Below are 15,053 nucleotides of genomic sequence, written 5' to 3' on the forward strand. Positions count from 1 at the left end.
ATGGTTCTTAAGAACATTTCTACACTCTTTTACTGGCAATTTATGGATCATCCTTCCTGCTCTCCCCCTGTTGCTCTCAGACATGGAACAAAATTTAAAAAACCCCTATCGAGCTATTTTGCATTTCAATTAAGTACAATGGACCAGATTCCCAGGGGCTAGACTGGGATGTGCTGGCATAGACCCTTATGAACATAGCAGGTCAGAGCCCAGTCTGCCACTGAGAAGAGCACAGTGCCTGCTCTGCACCATACCCTGCTGGGCACAGAGGCCAGTCCTTAGCCTGGCAATGCTGTTTTGCCCTAGGAGGTGTGGCCAAAAACTGGCAGCTTGTTACACGGACTCCCAGCCTTGTGTGGAATCAGAGCAAAGATCCAAAGGGACAGAATACTACGCCAATTCCTGTGGTTTTGGCTGAGCAGCTCAGTCCTGGCATCCACACCCCCAGCAGCTGGATGTTTCCTGGCAGGTTGGCAGCCCAGGGGGACGATTTGCAGCATTCTCTAATTACAATGCTGCTGTCGATGAGTTAATGCCCTCGGGGGAGCTGGGGAGAGCCTGTGCCCGGGCTCCCACTCTGTGTGGAGCTGAAGCACTAAAAGATGTACAGAGAAATACAGCCTCTCTTGATGGCTGCAGTTTAAAACATGGACTCGATTAAAATTCACATCCTGCAGCTCTCAGCTTTATTAATGGTGAAGATAGGAATAAATGTAGGAAAACAAAGTAAACCCAAGTGAAAACTGGAGGCCAAATGGACTTTTTTAAAAAATTGCCAACAGAGCAGGTGGACAGAGTCACGACCTCTTGACAGAAGTACCTGCCAGGTGCACGATGTACCAAAGTAGTGGGGCTGGTTTTCACACTGAATATGGCATGTGAGGGATGAGTCAAGAGACACAACCCAGCCCTCTGCAGTCAGAGTCACCAGTTCAGCTCCTTTCTGTGACCTGTTCTCTGCAATAGCACAGAAAGAACCAGGTACCTGTTTAGTTCTGCTGTAGCATCACCTAGGAAATACCCTTGGAAAAGGCATCACGAGGAATAGGAGCTGTGTTTCTCTGCAGAAAAGATTGGATTTTGAGGATTCTTTGAGGACCTCTACTCAGTTCAGGGTCATAAAAATGTCAGTCCTTTATGCTGGTAAAACCCCTTTCTACTTAAAGCAATGGAAGAAGCAGAGTACACAGTGTTCAATGTGTTGGTTTGAGAAATCTAAACTTAAGGGAAGCATCTGAAATTTTGGCACTCTGTGGGCCTGAAACATGTTCAAGGGATTATTTCAAGTGCCTTCCCAAATTAAGGATTCTCTCTCTCTCTCTCTGCTAAGGCCTCAGTTCACTCCTGCAGCAGGGGTTATCTCTGAAATGCTCAACAGCAGTGTCTTCATGACTAAAGGAGCATAAGGCTCAGGGAAAAAAAAGAACAATGGAAGGAGAAAGAAATGCAATCTAAATTCATTTTAACTCCAGTATACTATTATTAGTTAAAACTCCCAAGGTAACCTCTATTTCCACAGATATGTAGGTTTTCCATTTCAGTAGGACTAGCAAGGACTAGCAAGAAGCTCCAAGTGATGACCAGGAAGCCCAGCTGTGTGCATCACATTGTAGCAGACCCTTAATACTTCCATTTCTGTGACCTTTCTCCATGCCTATAGATGGGTATGATCCACCAGAGAGAACTGATTAATGATCCTACCTGATCCCCATTTTTTTTCCTTGCAAAATTATTCCTCAGCAAATCCAGGTGGTGCAAAGGAGCCCGATGAGAAGAATGACCTGGTTCTGAGTGTGGATGTCAGAGGACGTATCCTGCATGTCTGGGAAACTGCAAATGAAGCAGATGTTTGTCATTATTGCCCACTATTTAAGTACCAGCATTTCTTCTGCACTAACCACTCTCTGCAAGCAGCAATCATGCATCACCCTCTCCTCTTCTAATGGCTACTCAGGCGTGTAATAAGTTGAATTTCATCTTGCTAATGAATCTTATTTTAGTTGTTGGGCATGACAGGGCATTTCTCTGTTAAAAAGTGAGTGGAGACATCTGGCTTTGGCGGGGTGACTAAAATCAGCTGTGTTTAACCAGTGTCTCTCCTGTTTCACCTTCAATTGCTGACACCAGACCCTGCCACGCTTGCAGACTCAGACAGGAAAGCAGACTGCAGAAGTCACCCTCTACACCTGCCCTATTTTGCCTAAGACAACTTTATATCCCGTGGTGTAAAATGCTTCAGGTATTCCTTATGTCACCTGAACAGTGTCAATGCTGTATCACCCACTAAACCTGTGAGTACATGGGAGATATTCCCATTATTCTGCAGGCTCCACAGCAGACAGCATTCCTGCCAGCCAAGCAAGCACCGAGTTCAGCTCTTTCCTGACCACTTGGCCTGACTCTGCACTCATGCAGAGAGGTATGAGACTGCTCTGACTCAGCACCTGACACAGTTTGCAGGGTGGGTGCCTGTTACTGCACCAGCTAAAGGACTGGGAATCAGCCCTGTAATGCAGGGTCACTGGTGAGAGACTGCTGCTGTTTCATCCCCCCTGTAATGGCTTTCTTCCTTCATGATGAGTTATTGCACTCCTATTTTTGGCTGGGCTTCCTTTGGAAAGCTGGCACAGAAATATTGTTTGGCAGACACAGGCCTGCCCCAGAAATCTACTGGTTTTGGGGTTGTTTGCTTTTAACTAATTCATTATGCTGCTGTACTGCAACGTATATCACCTGTTTTCCCCTCCAGCACAGAGTGTTTATTAGACAACTACTCTCAGGAAGCTTCCCCAAGACAAACACTCAATCCTCAGTCTCCTTGGAAAGCCTGGCAGTCCTTATTGCCAAGGACTAGAAAGCAAAAGCAGCTCAAGTACAGTAATGCACACAATTATTAACAATAATATTTTGCTTATTAGTGAAAACTTGTGCTAACATCAGTGCTTCTATGTGGATTCATCCCTGAAGTAACAGGAGCTCATTACAGGGAGATTTTTCAGATCAAGCCTGGATTTTGCTGGCTTCTCTCTCTCTTGCTTCTCTAATGTGATTGTTCTCCATGACCCTGATATATGACAGTCATTTTAATGCTGGTAACTACTCTTTCGACTGCAGAAGGCAATGAATGCCAAAGATATTTAAAGACATCACCAGTCAGCCCTGACTCTGCAGCCATGAAGCAGTTCATGTTCCTTAAGAGCCAATTCCACCGATTTTGTGTTGGTGTACACTGGTTCAGCAGAGAGACCTGGTGGAGTCCCCTTGGCATTGCTCATTCCCATAACGGGTTACTGCAGATACTATTTACTGAGCTCAAAACAACCCTGAAGTGCCTGTCAGTTCAGCTGCAAACTGGGGGAAAAACACTCTTCACAAATACTGGAGAAGCATTAGAATTTCATCTCTGCTAGCTGTTCTACAGACTGCTGTAAGTATGTTATTATGTTCCCAAGCTTAGTCTGACTGAAAGGAGCCTGCTGCAGCAAGGGGATGGTGACATGAAGATGTGGTAATACTAAAGATCACACAGGTCAAAGCCCACCCCCCAGCAGAGCACCCACTAAACTTAGAGAGGAGTTCCTGTGCTGAAAGAGATGCAATGGAAAGCAGCATTTGCACCCTCTCCTGTCTCAAGTGCAGGGTCTGGTGGTGCAGGGTGAGCTCCATCCTCCTGCACTTCCAGGGGAAGCTGCTCTTGAGGACCCTGGAGGATCACCACTGTGGTGGGAGCCAAACACTGGAGTTCTGAGCCTGCCAAACTCCAAATTTCCAGGCCTCCTATATAATCATAAAATTAAAATTGTTCCATGAAGACAACCTGTGTGTGCAGTGGGGTCACACCACCCCTGCTGCAAAACAGCTGTGCCTCCCTGTGGGCACAGCCACGGTCAGGAAACTGCACAACAGGACATCACAGAGATCACTGGTCCATCAGCTTTCTGCCTATCCCAATAAATAATTCACTGAAGAGCATTCTAGACCAGAAGTTATACTCTTAATGAAACAGAAAACCCCACTCTTTTTTGCCTGTGTAGCCCCTCTGTGGAGTGGCCCCGGTTCTGCCCAGATTTTGTGGTTTCTGCTGCAGCTCAGCCCAGTGGTGGCAGAAAATTAACTTTGGGAATTAAGGAGCTGATGCACCACTCCAGCCTCTGATGCTGCATCACAGCCCAAGCCCAGGCAGAGTGCTCAGTGCTGACTTTGTTGTCATCTTGCATTTCAAATTCTGCTCCGGGTCACCCAGAGGAGCCCAGATCAGCACAGAAAGATGAAGAACAGAAATGCTGTTAAATAATTTCCCCAAATCTCATGATTTGCCCTCAGTTTTAAAAACATGCTTTGTAACACTGGCCAATAAAGAGCTGCACAAGAAAACAGAGCTTTAATCTTTGTAGTGGATCCTGGATTTGTGGGAGTTTTGAGTAAATCTGTTTAGATGGTTAAGAAAAGCCTACAGCCAACCATCTGGGCTCGTGCTGCTTCTCACTGTTTGTTGACATCAGCAGTCCTTAAAATGTTCCCAGCAAAGCATAATTTTTTTTATTTTTCACACCTGGGTAATTAAAACAGGTATGCACCGAACACTGGGACCCATTTTTAAAAGATATCATTTTCTCAACCCATAAATGTAATTTGCTATCAAATTAAGTATTTCCACACCCCATTTCTCCAGCACTTGAGCATCTTAATTTGAAATACAGTTGATAGACATTACTATTTTCAAGCAGCAGCCAGGTTTGGATGCAATTCTGAACTAAGTACTTGCCTTTTCCTTATGCACCTCAGTGCTTTATTGCCTTGGTATGCAGCAGAGACAGTGAGAAATGGAAGAAAAAGCAATAAGAAGGGGAAAGGTGCCTCATAAAATGGAGAGGGGAGGGCAGGAAGATATGATTTGTTTTACAAGAGAGTCACCACTCTAAGCCTTTCTCGGTAGAAATGTCTGTTGTCTGAAACTTGATTTTCAGTGCAGCATTTTGAAAAGAAGCTTGGAAATAAGACATGGTCCTTACAGCAAAACCATCACCTTAAAAAACTATCCCAACTTAGAATTCTGCACAACTTGGATACCTTGACTTCATTCACAGGTTCCAGCTGAGGACCAAACACTCAATACAGCAGTATCACACAAGAAATCATTTTCCCACCAAATTCCAAGCAATATACTTATCTAGCATATCTTAATCAGATAAATTCTCCTGGAGACCAAAGTTAACGATTTAGGTGAAAAGGGCTACCAAGACTGAGTTTTAAGAGCTGATTTTCCTTTTTTGAGTGCAGGATAAAGAAGCACTTGTTGTTATAGTGGCTTCTCTCCAGTGATCAAATCACAACATGCAGCTGAAATTCGAAAATTTTCTTTCTCTGCTTTAGCAGATTGCAGTCCAACTAGACCTGTAGCTTAATGCATTTTTTTTTTCAAAGCACTAACTTCATTATATTTATTTATAGTTGTGGTGGAACGGTAACAAGTCACTCTATAATTCATGGATCACTCATGTAATAGGGACCATTAGCTGTCACATCAGTGCAGATGAAGCGAGCTTTGACCTGTGAATTACTGTCACAATAAACTCAATTCCTGCAGATACCAATGTTATTCTTGTGGTTATAGTGTATGTTAATTTGAAATAAGTACTTTAGTGAGGAACCTGAGAAATTAAAAAGAGTCTATCTGCTACCAATCTTTGGTCTTAGAGAGCTGTACCTCTAATAAACCTATTTGAATATGCAGAAAGTAATGAGCTGCCCAACAAGGAGAACTGGGGAGTAACAGCAAAGGGAAGGACAAATCCTTGCTTGGCAGATGATTTACTGTCAAATATATATTCATGACAAAGGAGCATGAATGCAAACTACATTTTTGTCACTAGTAAAGAAACCTGGAAAACAAAAAAGGACAAAGAAAATGTAAAGAATAATTGAAGATAATGATGGTAATTTGTTTCCCTATTCTGAGATAATTGATCCACACTGAAGACATAATTACAGTACATTAAAGAGATTAAACATAAGGTCTGAGGCACAGAGTGAAGACAAGCATGAGCTGAGATACCGCAATTATGACATTTTGGGAGTCATAATATTTTGATGTTGGCCTTTCAAAATTCAGGGACAACGGCAACACAGTGAGCATCATTTCAGTCGTCAAATGCCTGCTATTGCTCTCCCTTTTCCTGTTTCTCCAGGCTGCAGTCTCTGACAGAGTGCCTGCTGCCAGCGAGCAGCCAGTTAAATGATGTGACAGTCCATTTGGTTAGGGACGGCACTTCTGTGCTCAGGGTGTCTTCTTTTGATCACTAATCACACTTCAGAAAAGGCAATTCATTTACTCGAGAGGCTTCTAAACCTTCAAGTCTCTGCCTGTTTGTTTCCAGACCTCTTTGTTCCCTCCAGATGATCCCTTTCCTTACCCCTTATTGATGCACTACCCGTGGTGATGTGCAGTTTTGGGCTGTCAGTGTTCCACCTGTCACGTAGGGCAGGATGTGACACACAGGGCTGGGCTGTGGCAGCAGCCAGCAGACTTCAGCCTTCATTATCCTCTTTTGTTAGCAGCCCTGGAAGAGCTCCTGGAACAGGGAAGCCCCCCATCCTGCCTAGAATGGCTCTGGGTATTCATTGTTCATGCACTGCAGATAGTGCAATGACAAGAGCTTTAACTATTTAGAATACACCTTCCCCTGCTGTCAGTCAAGCAGCTCCTTAGGAAGGATGAAAGGAATGACTCAAATATAGAAACTGAAATCTTAGGGAGGGAGGGAGGAAGACTCTAATGAATAAATACCAGCTATTTGCTATTAATTCTATTATTCTGTGTTAGTGCAGTTTTTCTGTGAAAGACAACCTCTATTCACTTTGTTGTATAAAGAACACAGAATGCCAGTTACAGAACATACCTGGGTTTGTTCATTTGGTATCTTTTCTGGGGTGGTATCTATATGATACCCTGATGAAGTTCCTTATCCCTTATCTATTAACCAGCCTTTAAATATGTCAAAGTGGAAGTTATTCTTTTTTCTGAGCATGAACTTTTCTGACCAACAAGTTCCAAAAGAAGGGTGCAGGTTGGAAGGAAATAACACAACTGCTCAGGAAATGAAAGTAAAGTCTGGCAGGTCTCCCACAACCAGCACAGATTTGGATCCTGCAAACATTTCAGAAGAGACCAAAAATATTAAACCACAAATAAAGCACAAAGAGATTTAAACGTATTCAACCTACAGCCAACACTGACAAGTTCAAGGAAGAGGCGAAAGCTTTGGTTGATAATCCAAATGTTGCAGGAGAAACCACGAAACAAACAAACCAGCCTTAAATTTCTGGATCTGCCACTGCCCGGGGGATAATTTGGTCCATGAACTAAACTGTCTTAGTAAAGCTTTGATCAGTGGCTTTGCTGATCACCTTGAAGGCAACTTTCATTTCTTCCCATCAGCTGGCACATGCACTGAGTGTGCCCTCCAATGCTGTTAATCTTGATTCCAGTTTCCTCTGTTGCTGCCTTGGGGGAGAGCGATAAGAAAGGAGCAGGGAAGGAAGTTTTAAACTCCTTTGTGACTGTGTTTGGGCATTTGCAGGTCACCTGATCTCCCCAGGCTTTGCTCACACTCTGCTGTTTATGCTCCCTCGAGGCCCCGGGCAGGGAGTCCACCATCCATGGTGTGCTCCAGCCTAATTAAAGCCTGCTCAGGAAAGCCCTCCTACCACAGAGAAGGGCTGGAAATAGAGGCAGACCCAATGATACACAAATATTCAGCTTCTTGCTAAATTTTATCCTCAGGAAGCTGTTACTAAGCTGCTGAAACCAAACAGCCTTAAAAGAGCTTTCAAAAGATGAAAGGGTATTGGTACTAATGAGAGCAGACAAATAAGTAATAAAAATACAGCTGAAAAAGAAGCTGAAAATTTGCTTGAGGAGATGGGAGAATCAACTAAATTAAAACCCTGTTCTGCTGTTATATTTCCCACAGAGCCAGTACAATAACAATGGTTTAGGATCAATTTTGCCTCCAAACAGATAATCAGGTTGCAGTGGTTTCTGCTACAGCTCGTTCAAATATTTTGTTCCTCCCCTGCCTCACTTAACCTAAAGATAGCTGAAACTCCCCCAAATTCTCTTTTGTTAGCCAAGAGTTCCCTAAAAGCTATTGAAAAGTCACAATGTTATAAAAACCAATTTGTTAAAAGCAAAGGTTCAGTCCATTGCTCAAGAAAGTGAAAATGTTGCACTTAAGGGAAGAAAACACAGTCGTGAAACAGATTAATGGAAGAAAGTAATGAAGGCAAGAAACAGCCCAGAACAAAAGGCAAAATGCTTCATATTAGACAGGAGGAGAGAGAAAACTGTAAGGTCATATATAATCTGGTCAGCTGAAAATTGTAAGCAGATGCATAAGTGAAAGCTCAGTGAACAGTATCTTAAAAAGTAGCTGCCAGAACTGTAAAAGAAAAGCTTTTTCTTGAGCAATGCAATTCAAGAAATCCATTTGCCAGGCTTTGTGTTCTGTGCCCCTCCCCAGGTCCCTGCCATGGCCACTGTGGCCAGCTGGGCAGTTTGGTGGCCCCCAGAACTCCCAAGATTTGGTGTTCTGCTGCTGGTTTGGATTTCACCCAACATTCAGTCCTGCTGACTCTCTAGGACAGGGGCTGCCTTTCAGTGCCTCAAGCAATGGGCAACAACCTGGCTAAGCTCTGTGTCACCACATTATGATTATTAAATCATGCTAAGAATGGAAGAACTCGGGGTTCATGCTTGGACAGCCTTCAGCTTTGTTTCCAGAAATGCAAATCTAAGCTCAAGAACCAAAGGGAAAGAAGCAGAGGTGGGAATTTCCTCCCCCTTTTCTCCTTGCCTTGCTCCAGAAGCTGCAGTACTGATGGTGAAGGTGCTGGTGAGAACTACCTGAGCACAAATAACATTGTTTTCATCCTCAGCAATGTCAAGAAATAATTTTACATTAGGGGAAGAATAATCAACATTTGGCTCTTGTTGAGTTTTATATTGCTGTTCTTACTGAACCTTTTCCCCCTTTTTAACCAGAAAGAAAGAAGAATGACTGATCATTGTACTCTTATTTCTGAATGGAGGCACAAACTAGATTTTCTTGTCAACAAGAAAATATTGTACCATTTCTTTTGGAGAGATCTCTGGCCCTTTGATTTTTATTTTTTAGAGAGAGATAAAATTCTAGGGGTACTATGTAAGTAGTGAAATGGCTTCTTTTGAAATTCTGGAGAAGAAAACCCCCCTTTTGATATAAGGCATGCATTGCATCTCTTTTCACCTCTCTGCTAGCAGAGCTTATTCTTGTTAACTGGCTGAAAGCTGTGGAAAGATCCATTAGAATTTTGACAATATTATTTATCATTGCTGTTCAACCAATCTGGGCAATATCTGTGTCTCTCAATTATGTGAAGAAAGTTCAAACAGAGATGGTACAAAATATTTTACGGTGTATGGGCGCAATCTCAGAGCCAAGGAGACAAAAAGGGAATCCTGCTGGCAGATGTCACTGCTACCTGTCCTCAAATGTGGGAACAAAAATGAGAGGCACATATATGTTCAGTACTTCATCAGGAAACAAGTGGATCCTTTGCCAGTGATCCTGAGGGGCTTTATGGCAGAGGAATGTGGGGGTGCTTCTCTCCCTCCCATTTTTACAGTTTCAACAATCTGCACAATATCTTCCTCAGCATGAAAGAGGATGTTTACAGATCAAACTGAGGCCAGATGTGGGTGAAGAGATTGAGCACAGGTACCACCTGCAGCAATGTAGTGCTTGAACTCGCCTTGCCCTTATAAAACTTAAGGATTTTCTTACTAATAAATTAGGAAACAACAGTTTTGCTTCCCTGCCTGCCAGACCTGTCTCCATCTTGTGTGCACTGAGCAGTTTGATCTAAATCACCCTAAAGACCCACAAATCAGGCTTTGCAATGTATTATAATTAAAATTCCTGGCTCTTAGCAGCACTCTCCTTTCTATAGATCCTGTTTTAAACCAATCTTAACGTCAAAGATATTTGATCAAATCTGTCGTACAAAATTTCAGGATGTCTTTTTTTTTCATAATAAGACAAAGAAGATATTAGAGAGACACACTCATCTTTGGAGGATGAAATCTCCAACCCTTTAAAACAAACACCCAAAAGAAACTGTATTTCTGGCTCCTGCCTGATGCTTTCCTGCTCTCTCCTCAGTCCCCTCCACCAGCCAGCAAGCACAGATGCTCACTATCATCTCCTAATTAAAGCCCTGAGGCAGGAAAGCAGTTACTGTGTGCTATAAACCACCCTGAAAAGCATTTAAATACGTGTTTAAACTTCAGCATGCATTCAAGAACCCTTCTTAACAGGGGTGATTCCTTGAACTGGAGTGTTGAGCTCCAGCCCCTTCCATGCCTCTTCAGCCCATTTAAAAAGGAGCTAACAAGAGAAGATGGTTATTGCCAGTGGTGACAGGACTGGATAACCCTCTTGTTAGAACCACACTGAACAGAGAGGGGTTGTTGATAAGCCTCAGCTTGCAAAAACACAGAATGACTCTGCCTACTTGGGCTGTCTCATCTCTAGAAAGAATTTCCTCCACCTGTTTCATTCATCTGAAGCCCAAATTAGTACCTTTTTCTTCCATTCCAAAGCAATCCTGCAGAATGCACTGAGATCTGCTGCTGAGAGCCGCAGTACACACTTAAAATACTTCTTAGAAAAAAATAAAACCGAGCCAATTGCTTTGTGTATCTGCAAGTAGGCCACTAATTAATCCAAAAATATTTATTCTCAGGTCAGGTCCTTATTACTCTCTGCTTTGTGACAAATGCAAGTTCATATTCAAAGGCAATGTTTACATTCATCACATGAGCTAAGCTTGTCTGCAGTAATTAACAGTTATTCAGATGCTGCCCATTATTACTCCAAATAGTATTTTTTTCTTTACCATTAGCTAGCTAGGTCAGTGAACACAAGGGCAACGTGTATCTTAATATTCCCAGGAAAGCAGAGATTAGTTCCAACACTCAAAAACCCCTAAATCACTGTGCACTGTGCACTGACAGTTGCACTACAGATTCCCAGATGTAACAAAGAAGGAAAATTCATAATATATAAACACACACAAACAAGGTAATTGCTTCCCCTTCCCTTTCTCCCTCCACTTCAGAGAGATCACAGAGAATAATTATAACAATTTTTTAAATTCTGTCAAATGAAGCCAGTTTTGCTTCCAAGAATCAACTCTGTGCTGCTGCTTTAACATTAATCTAAAGGATTATTTGGATGAGTGAGAATTGTCTTGGAGTGTCAGGGCAGCCATGCTCTGAGTAGAAAGTTGGTGTCTGAGTAGAAGAGGTTGTAGTCAAGGTTCACCATGACTTTGACACTCAGATGATGAGATGGTTTGAATTTCACGTGGATTAAAGAAAAGGGAAAACACCCCAGAAGTTCAGCACATCCCTGTTCTCATCCAAGAGTTCCCAGAAAGGATATAAGCACCTAAGCTGTGCTCAGGGCCTGACTTTCCACAGCCATCTCTGGGATGTTAAGTGTCAACAGAAGTTCAAGAGCCTAAAAGCTCTTTGTACAGGCAATGTGGGAGACACTCCTTGTTCTGCTATGGACTGTTCAGTTCTTTTCCTCAACCGGGAAAAAAAAAAAGCACCCAAATCAGCCACAAGTTTGTGCAAAAGGGAAAAATCAAGAAGTTTGATTACATTTCCTCCTGTATTAAGGAATTCCTCCATCCTTCAGGATGGTATACATGTAGCTTCTTCAGGCAGAGGTTTTGTGTTACTCTTGGGTCAGGACACACCACAGGACTAAAATGCAGCTTTCAGTCCTCTCTTCACATCTGTTGTGACACTACAGCCCTTCTTTCCCAAGACACAGCTGCCACATCCTGTTCCACTTAAACTCTTGTACTCAATAGAAGCAAAGGTCATTCAGGAAAAACTCCAGTCTATGCTTTTACCTTCAGTGTGGGATTTTCCAGGAATTGGATGGGAAACTTTTTATCCTAGAACAGCAAGACTGTCCTGATGTTACCTAAAATCAGGCAACATGGTGTTTGTTACAAGCACCTTGTAAGGAACATGGAAAACAAACTGCCTCAATATAACTTGATCTACTTTTCTAATAACTCTGCTAATGAATATTTTATTTTCTCTAGTGCTGGACTTAATTTGCTTGGAAGACAATTGTCATTACATTAAGGAACAAACAGTTCACTAGAGCTGAGGAGTGTAATAATTGATTTTTCAACTTGGTGGATGAATTAAGAAATCGTTATTTTTATGTTCCAAGTCACACCCAAAAGAGCTGGTGTGGGCTCTGAAATCCTTCACTTGGAAAGACCAATTTTGATGTTTTCTAATTTTCCAGGTAATTTTTTCTTTAGTAAATTTGGATCAATATCTGCCTGCTGTTGTCGACACTGCTTTTCCAACATGGGTTTAAGTGTTTGTTGCTCTCCCAGCTCTGAACAGCTGGGAAGGCCTGACAGGGCAAGTTGCTCTCCCAGAGTGCAAAGCTATTACTGATGTTTTTGAAATCATGTCTATCAGTTATATTATCTCCCTGGACATCCTGTATGACCAATGAATAAGGCATGTTTTAATTTAGGTGGGCTAAAGCATGGTTCAGAAATCCATGCTTGATTCCTGGATGTGTAAATCTTCTAGACTGAGGATTTTAGCACCACTCACTTATTTTGATCTCATGATTGAATGATCTCCTGATTAAAAAATGTGAGTTTTAATCTTTCTGAGCCTCCAGTTCTCCATATGTGAAAGAAGAATATTCCATGCAGCTTTGCAAGGAACTTTGATGTCTTCAGATGAAGAGCAATGAGCATTAATAGGAGTCTATTGCCAGCATAAAATTACTGCTATATCCTGTCTAGCCCTTGAGCTGTGTTAAAGGCAATGACACTTGATTCATTTGATGTAGCTATGTAAGAATGATCATATAGACACAATTAAAAACATAGTTTTTATCAATTATGCAGTAGCATCTCATCTGTACTCTACTAATTAGAAAGGGGAAGAAAAAAGTTACCGGCTGAAAATTAATTATGACAACATTTCTCTACTGTTTAGAACTTAGTTATAAGAATTAAATATTTATATCATTATGGTTTCCATTATGCATCCTAATGTGATTACCTGAGCAAAAACACTGCAAGGTGTTCCAACACTCACCAAGTTTAGAATTTGGATTCTCCCATGAGCTGATAATGCTGACAAGGTTGTATCTAAATTTGTCTTCAGACAAGAATCTTCTCTCCACATTCAAGCTTGCAACTCACTTCCAGCTGCTGATGTGTCACACTCTCTATTCTATTAAAGAGTGGTGTGAAAAGGTAAAAGGCACTGAAATGGTTCCAAATCTAAGTTATGGATCATGGGCCAAATCCAGGTCTTTTCTAGAGTCCTCCCTCAGAGCTGGATGAATGTTATGACATTTCAAAACCAAAGACTTATTATGTTTAGGAGAATGAAGTTACATTTTTTGAGAGTTTTCCACCCATCTTGTACTGATTTTTTTTTTTTTTTTTAGACTCCCCTTCTGGCTTTTATTTGCCTGGATCTTTTTTTCTTCATTTAATCTCCTTGTGTTTCTAACACAACTTTAAAACCTCATCAGAACAAGGCTGTGCACCTGGCTGTGCACATCCAGCCAGTAAAGCAGGTTCAGCCTGTAAAGTGCTCATGTAAAGCAGGTTCAGCCCCACAGCTCAAGACTGGCAAAAACTGATGATTGTTATTCAGTGCAGGAAAGCTTTGCTCTTTGCAGGTAATTGGTAAAAGGTGAAGCCCTGACCCCACTCATTACACAATGGGGTATTGTCTGGCCTTCACCCTGAGGGGTTTTTTAACTGCAAGTTTTATAATAACTATAAACCAAACCTGCCTTATCATTGAATAGGCTCCTCCTCTGCCATTTTTCTTGCAGAATCTGTTGTTCCTCTCTAACTTTCCTTGATTTTTAGTGCTCATCGTTTTATACCCCTGAGTTGAAGCTAATGTATCCAGTTGTCCCAGCATGTTTGGCTATAGCAGATAATTTCTGGACTCTACAAGTCATCCCACTGCAGCTCTTTGTGATGAACTCATCACAAACAGCAAATATACACAGATACAGAATCTCTCTCGTGAAACAAATTTCACTTAAACATTGAGCAGTTTAGGCTGCCAAAAAGGCACTCTAATGTAGAAGTTGAAAAGGAAGGATGATTTAAGAAATTATTTTAGGCTTCAAGAAAATGTAGAAACATATGGTTAGTGTTAAATATTTGTATACGTGGCATAGCAAATAGAGATGTCTCATGGGTTTTGAATCAGATAAAGAGAAGGAAAAACTCACCATTCTGTGTCCCTTCTCAGGCAGAGTTAGAAGCAAATCTTCCCAAGACATGTTTGTCTGAGAGAAGCTTTGATTGAAAAAGAAATAAAATCTCCAAGACCAGCACCAAATTTTAAAGCCAGGTTTTAGAAATTCTCCCCACTCATTGCACTCAACTCCTTTGGCCAAAAGCAGCAGAGCCCTTCAAAGGGCTTGGGACAGAAACCTGGAGTCTTTGAAGCTGGACACCATCTCCAGCAAAACCACATCCTTTAAAAGGGAAGGCAACTGATGGAAAGATTTTCAACAGCGAGTCCTTCATGTATGTGAAGTGTTTATGGGCAAAGCTTTTTCCCCAGTGATAGCAGGTCCTTGATATGAGACAGTAATTTAAAGATGATAAGTCTTTAATTTGGAGAATGCTTAGATATTACATCTTTGGGGGGGAAAGTTGGAAAGGTTCTGAAAACAACAGCAGATGGGAAATGAAGCAGGGAAGGTACAGCAACGTGACCCCGTGGAAGCATCAGCTGCTCTTAAAAGGATGCTATTGATACTGTGTAATCAATACTTTGGTTTTGCATGACTTCAGGAAAAATGCCTCCCTCCTCCTGGGAGCACCTGCACTATCAGCCAACCTTCCCACCACACACATCATCCCTGGCTATTGGAAAAGGTGTTTTTTGATCCCAGGTGGAAATGATCAATTGCAAA

The 15,053-nt window shown here is 41.9% G+C and overlaps 1 long non-coding RNA gene across 1 annotated transcript; it reads right to left on the reverse strand.

Moving 5' to 3' along the window:
• Positions 1 to 923: 923 nt before the first annotated feature.
• Positions 924 to 12,042, reverse strand: LOC120325057. Its single transcript, XR_005566864.1, has 3 exons — positions 11,968 to 12,042; positions 1,702 to 1,830; positions 924 to 957 (listed from the first exon to the last, which is right to left on the reverse strand). It is a non-coding gene; the product is annotated as an uncharacterized LOC120325057 (long non-coding RNA).
• Positions 12,043 to 15,053: the final 3,011 nt, after the last annotated feature.

Source organism: Pipra filicauda, unplaced genomic scaffold, assembly GCF_003945595.2.
Source record: "Pipra filicauda isolate LSUMZ 115617 unplaced genomic scaffold, ASM394559v2 scaffold80_size11013439_pilon, whole genome shotgun sequence".
Classification (NCBI taxonomy): Eukaryota; Metazoa; Chordata; class Aves; order Passeriformes; family Pipridae; genus Pipra; species Pipra filicauda.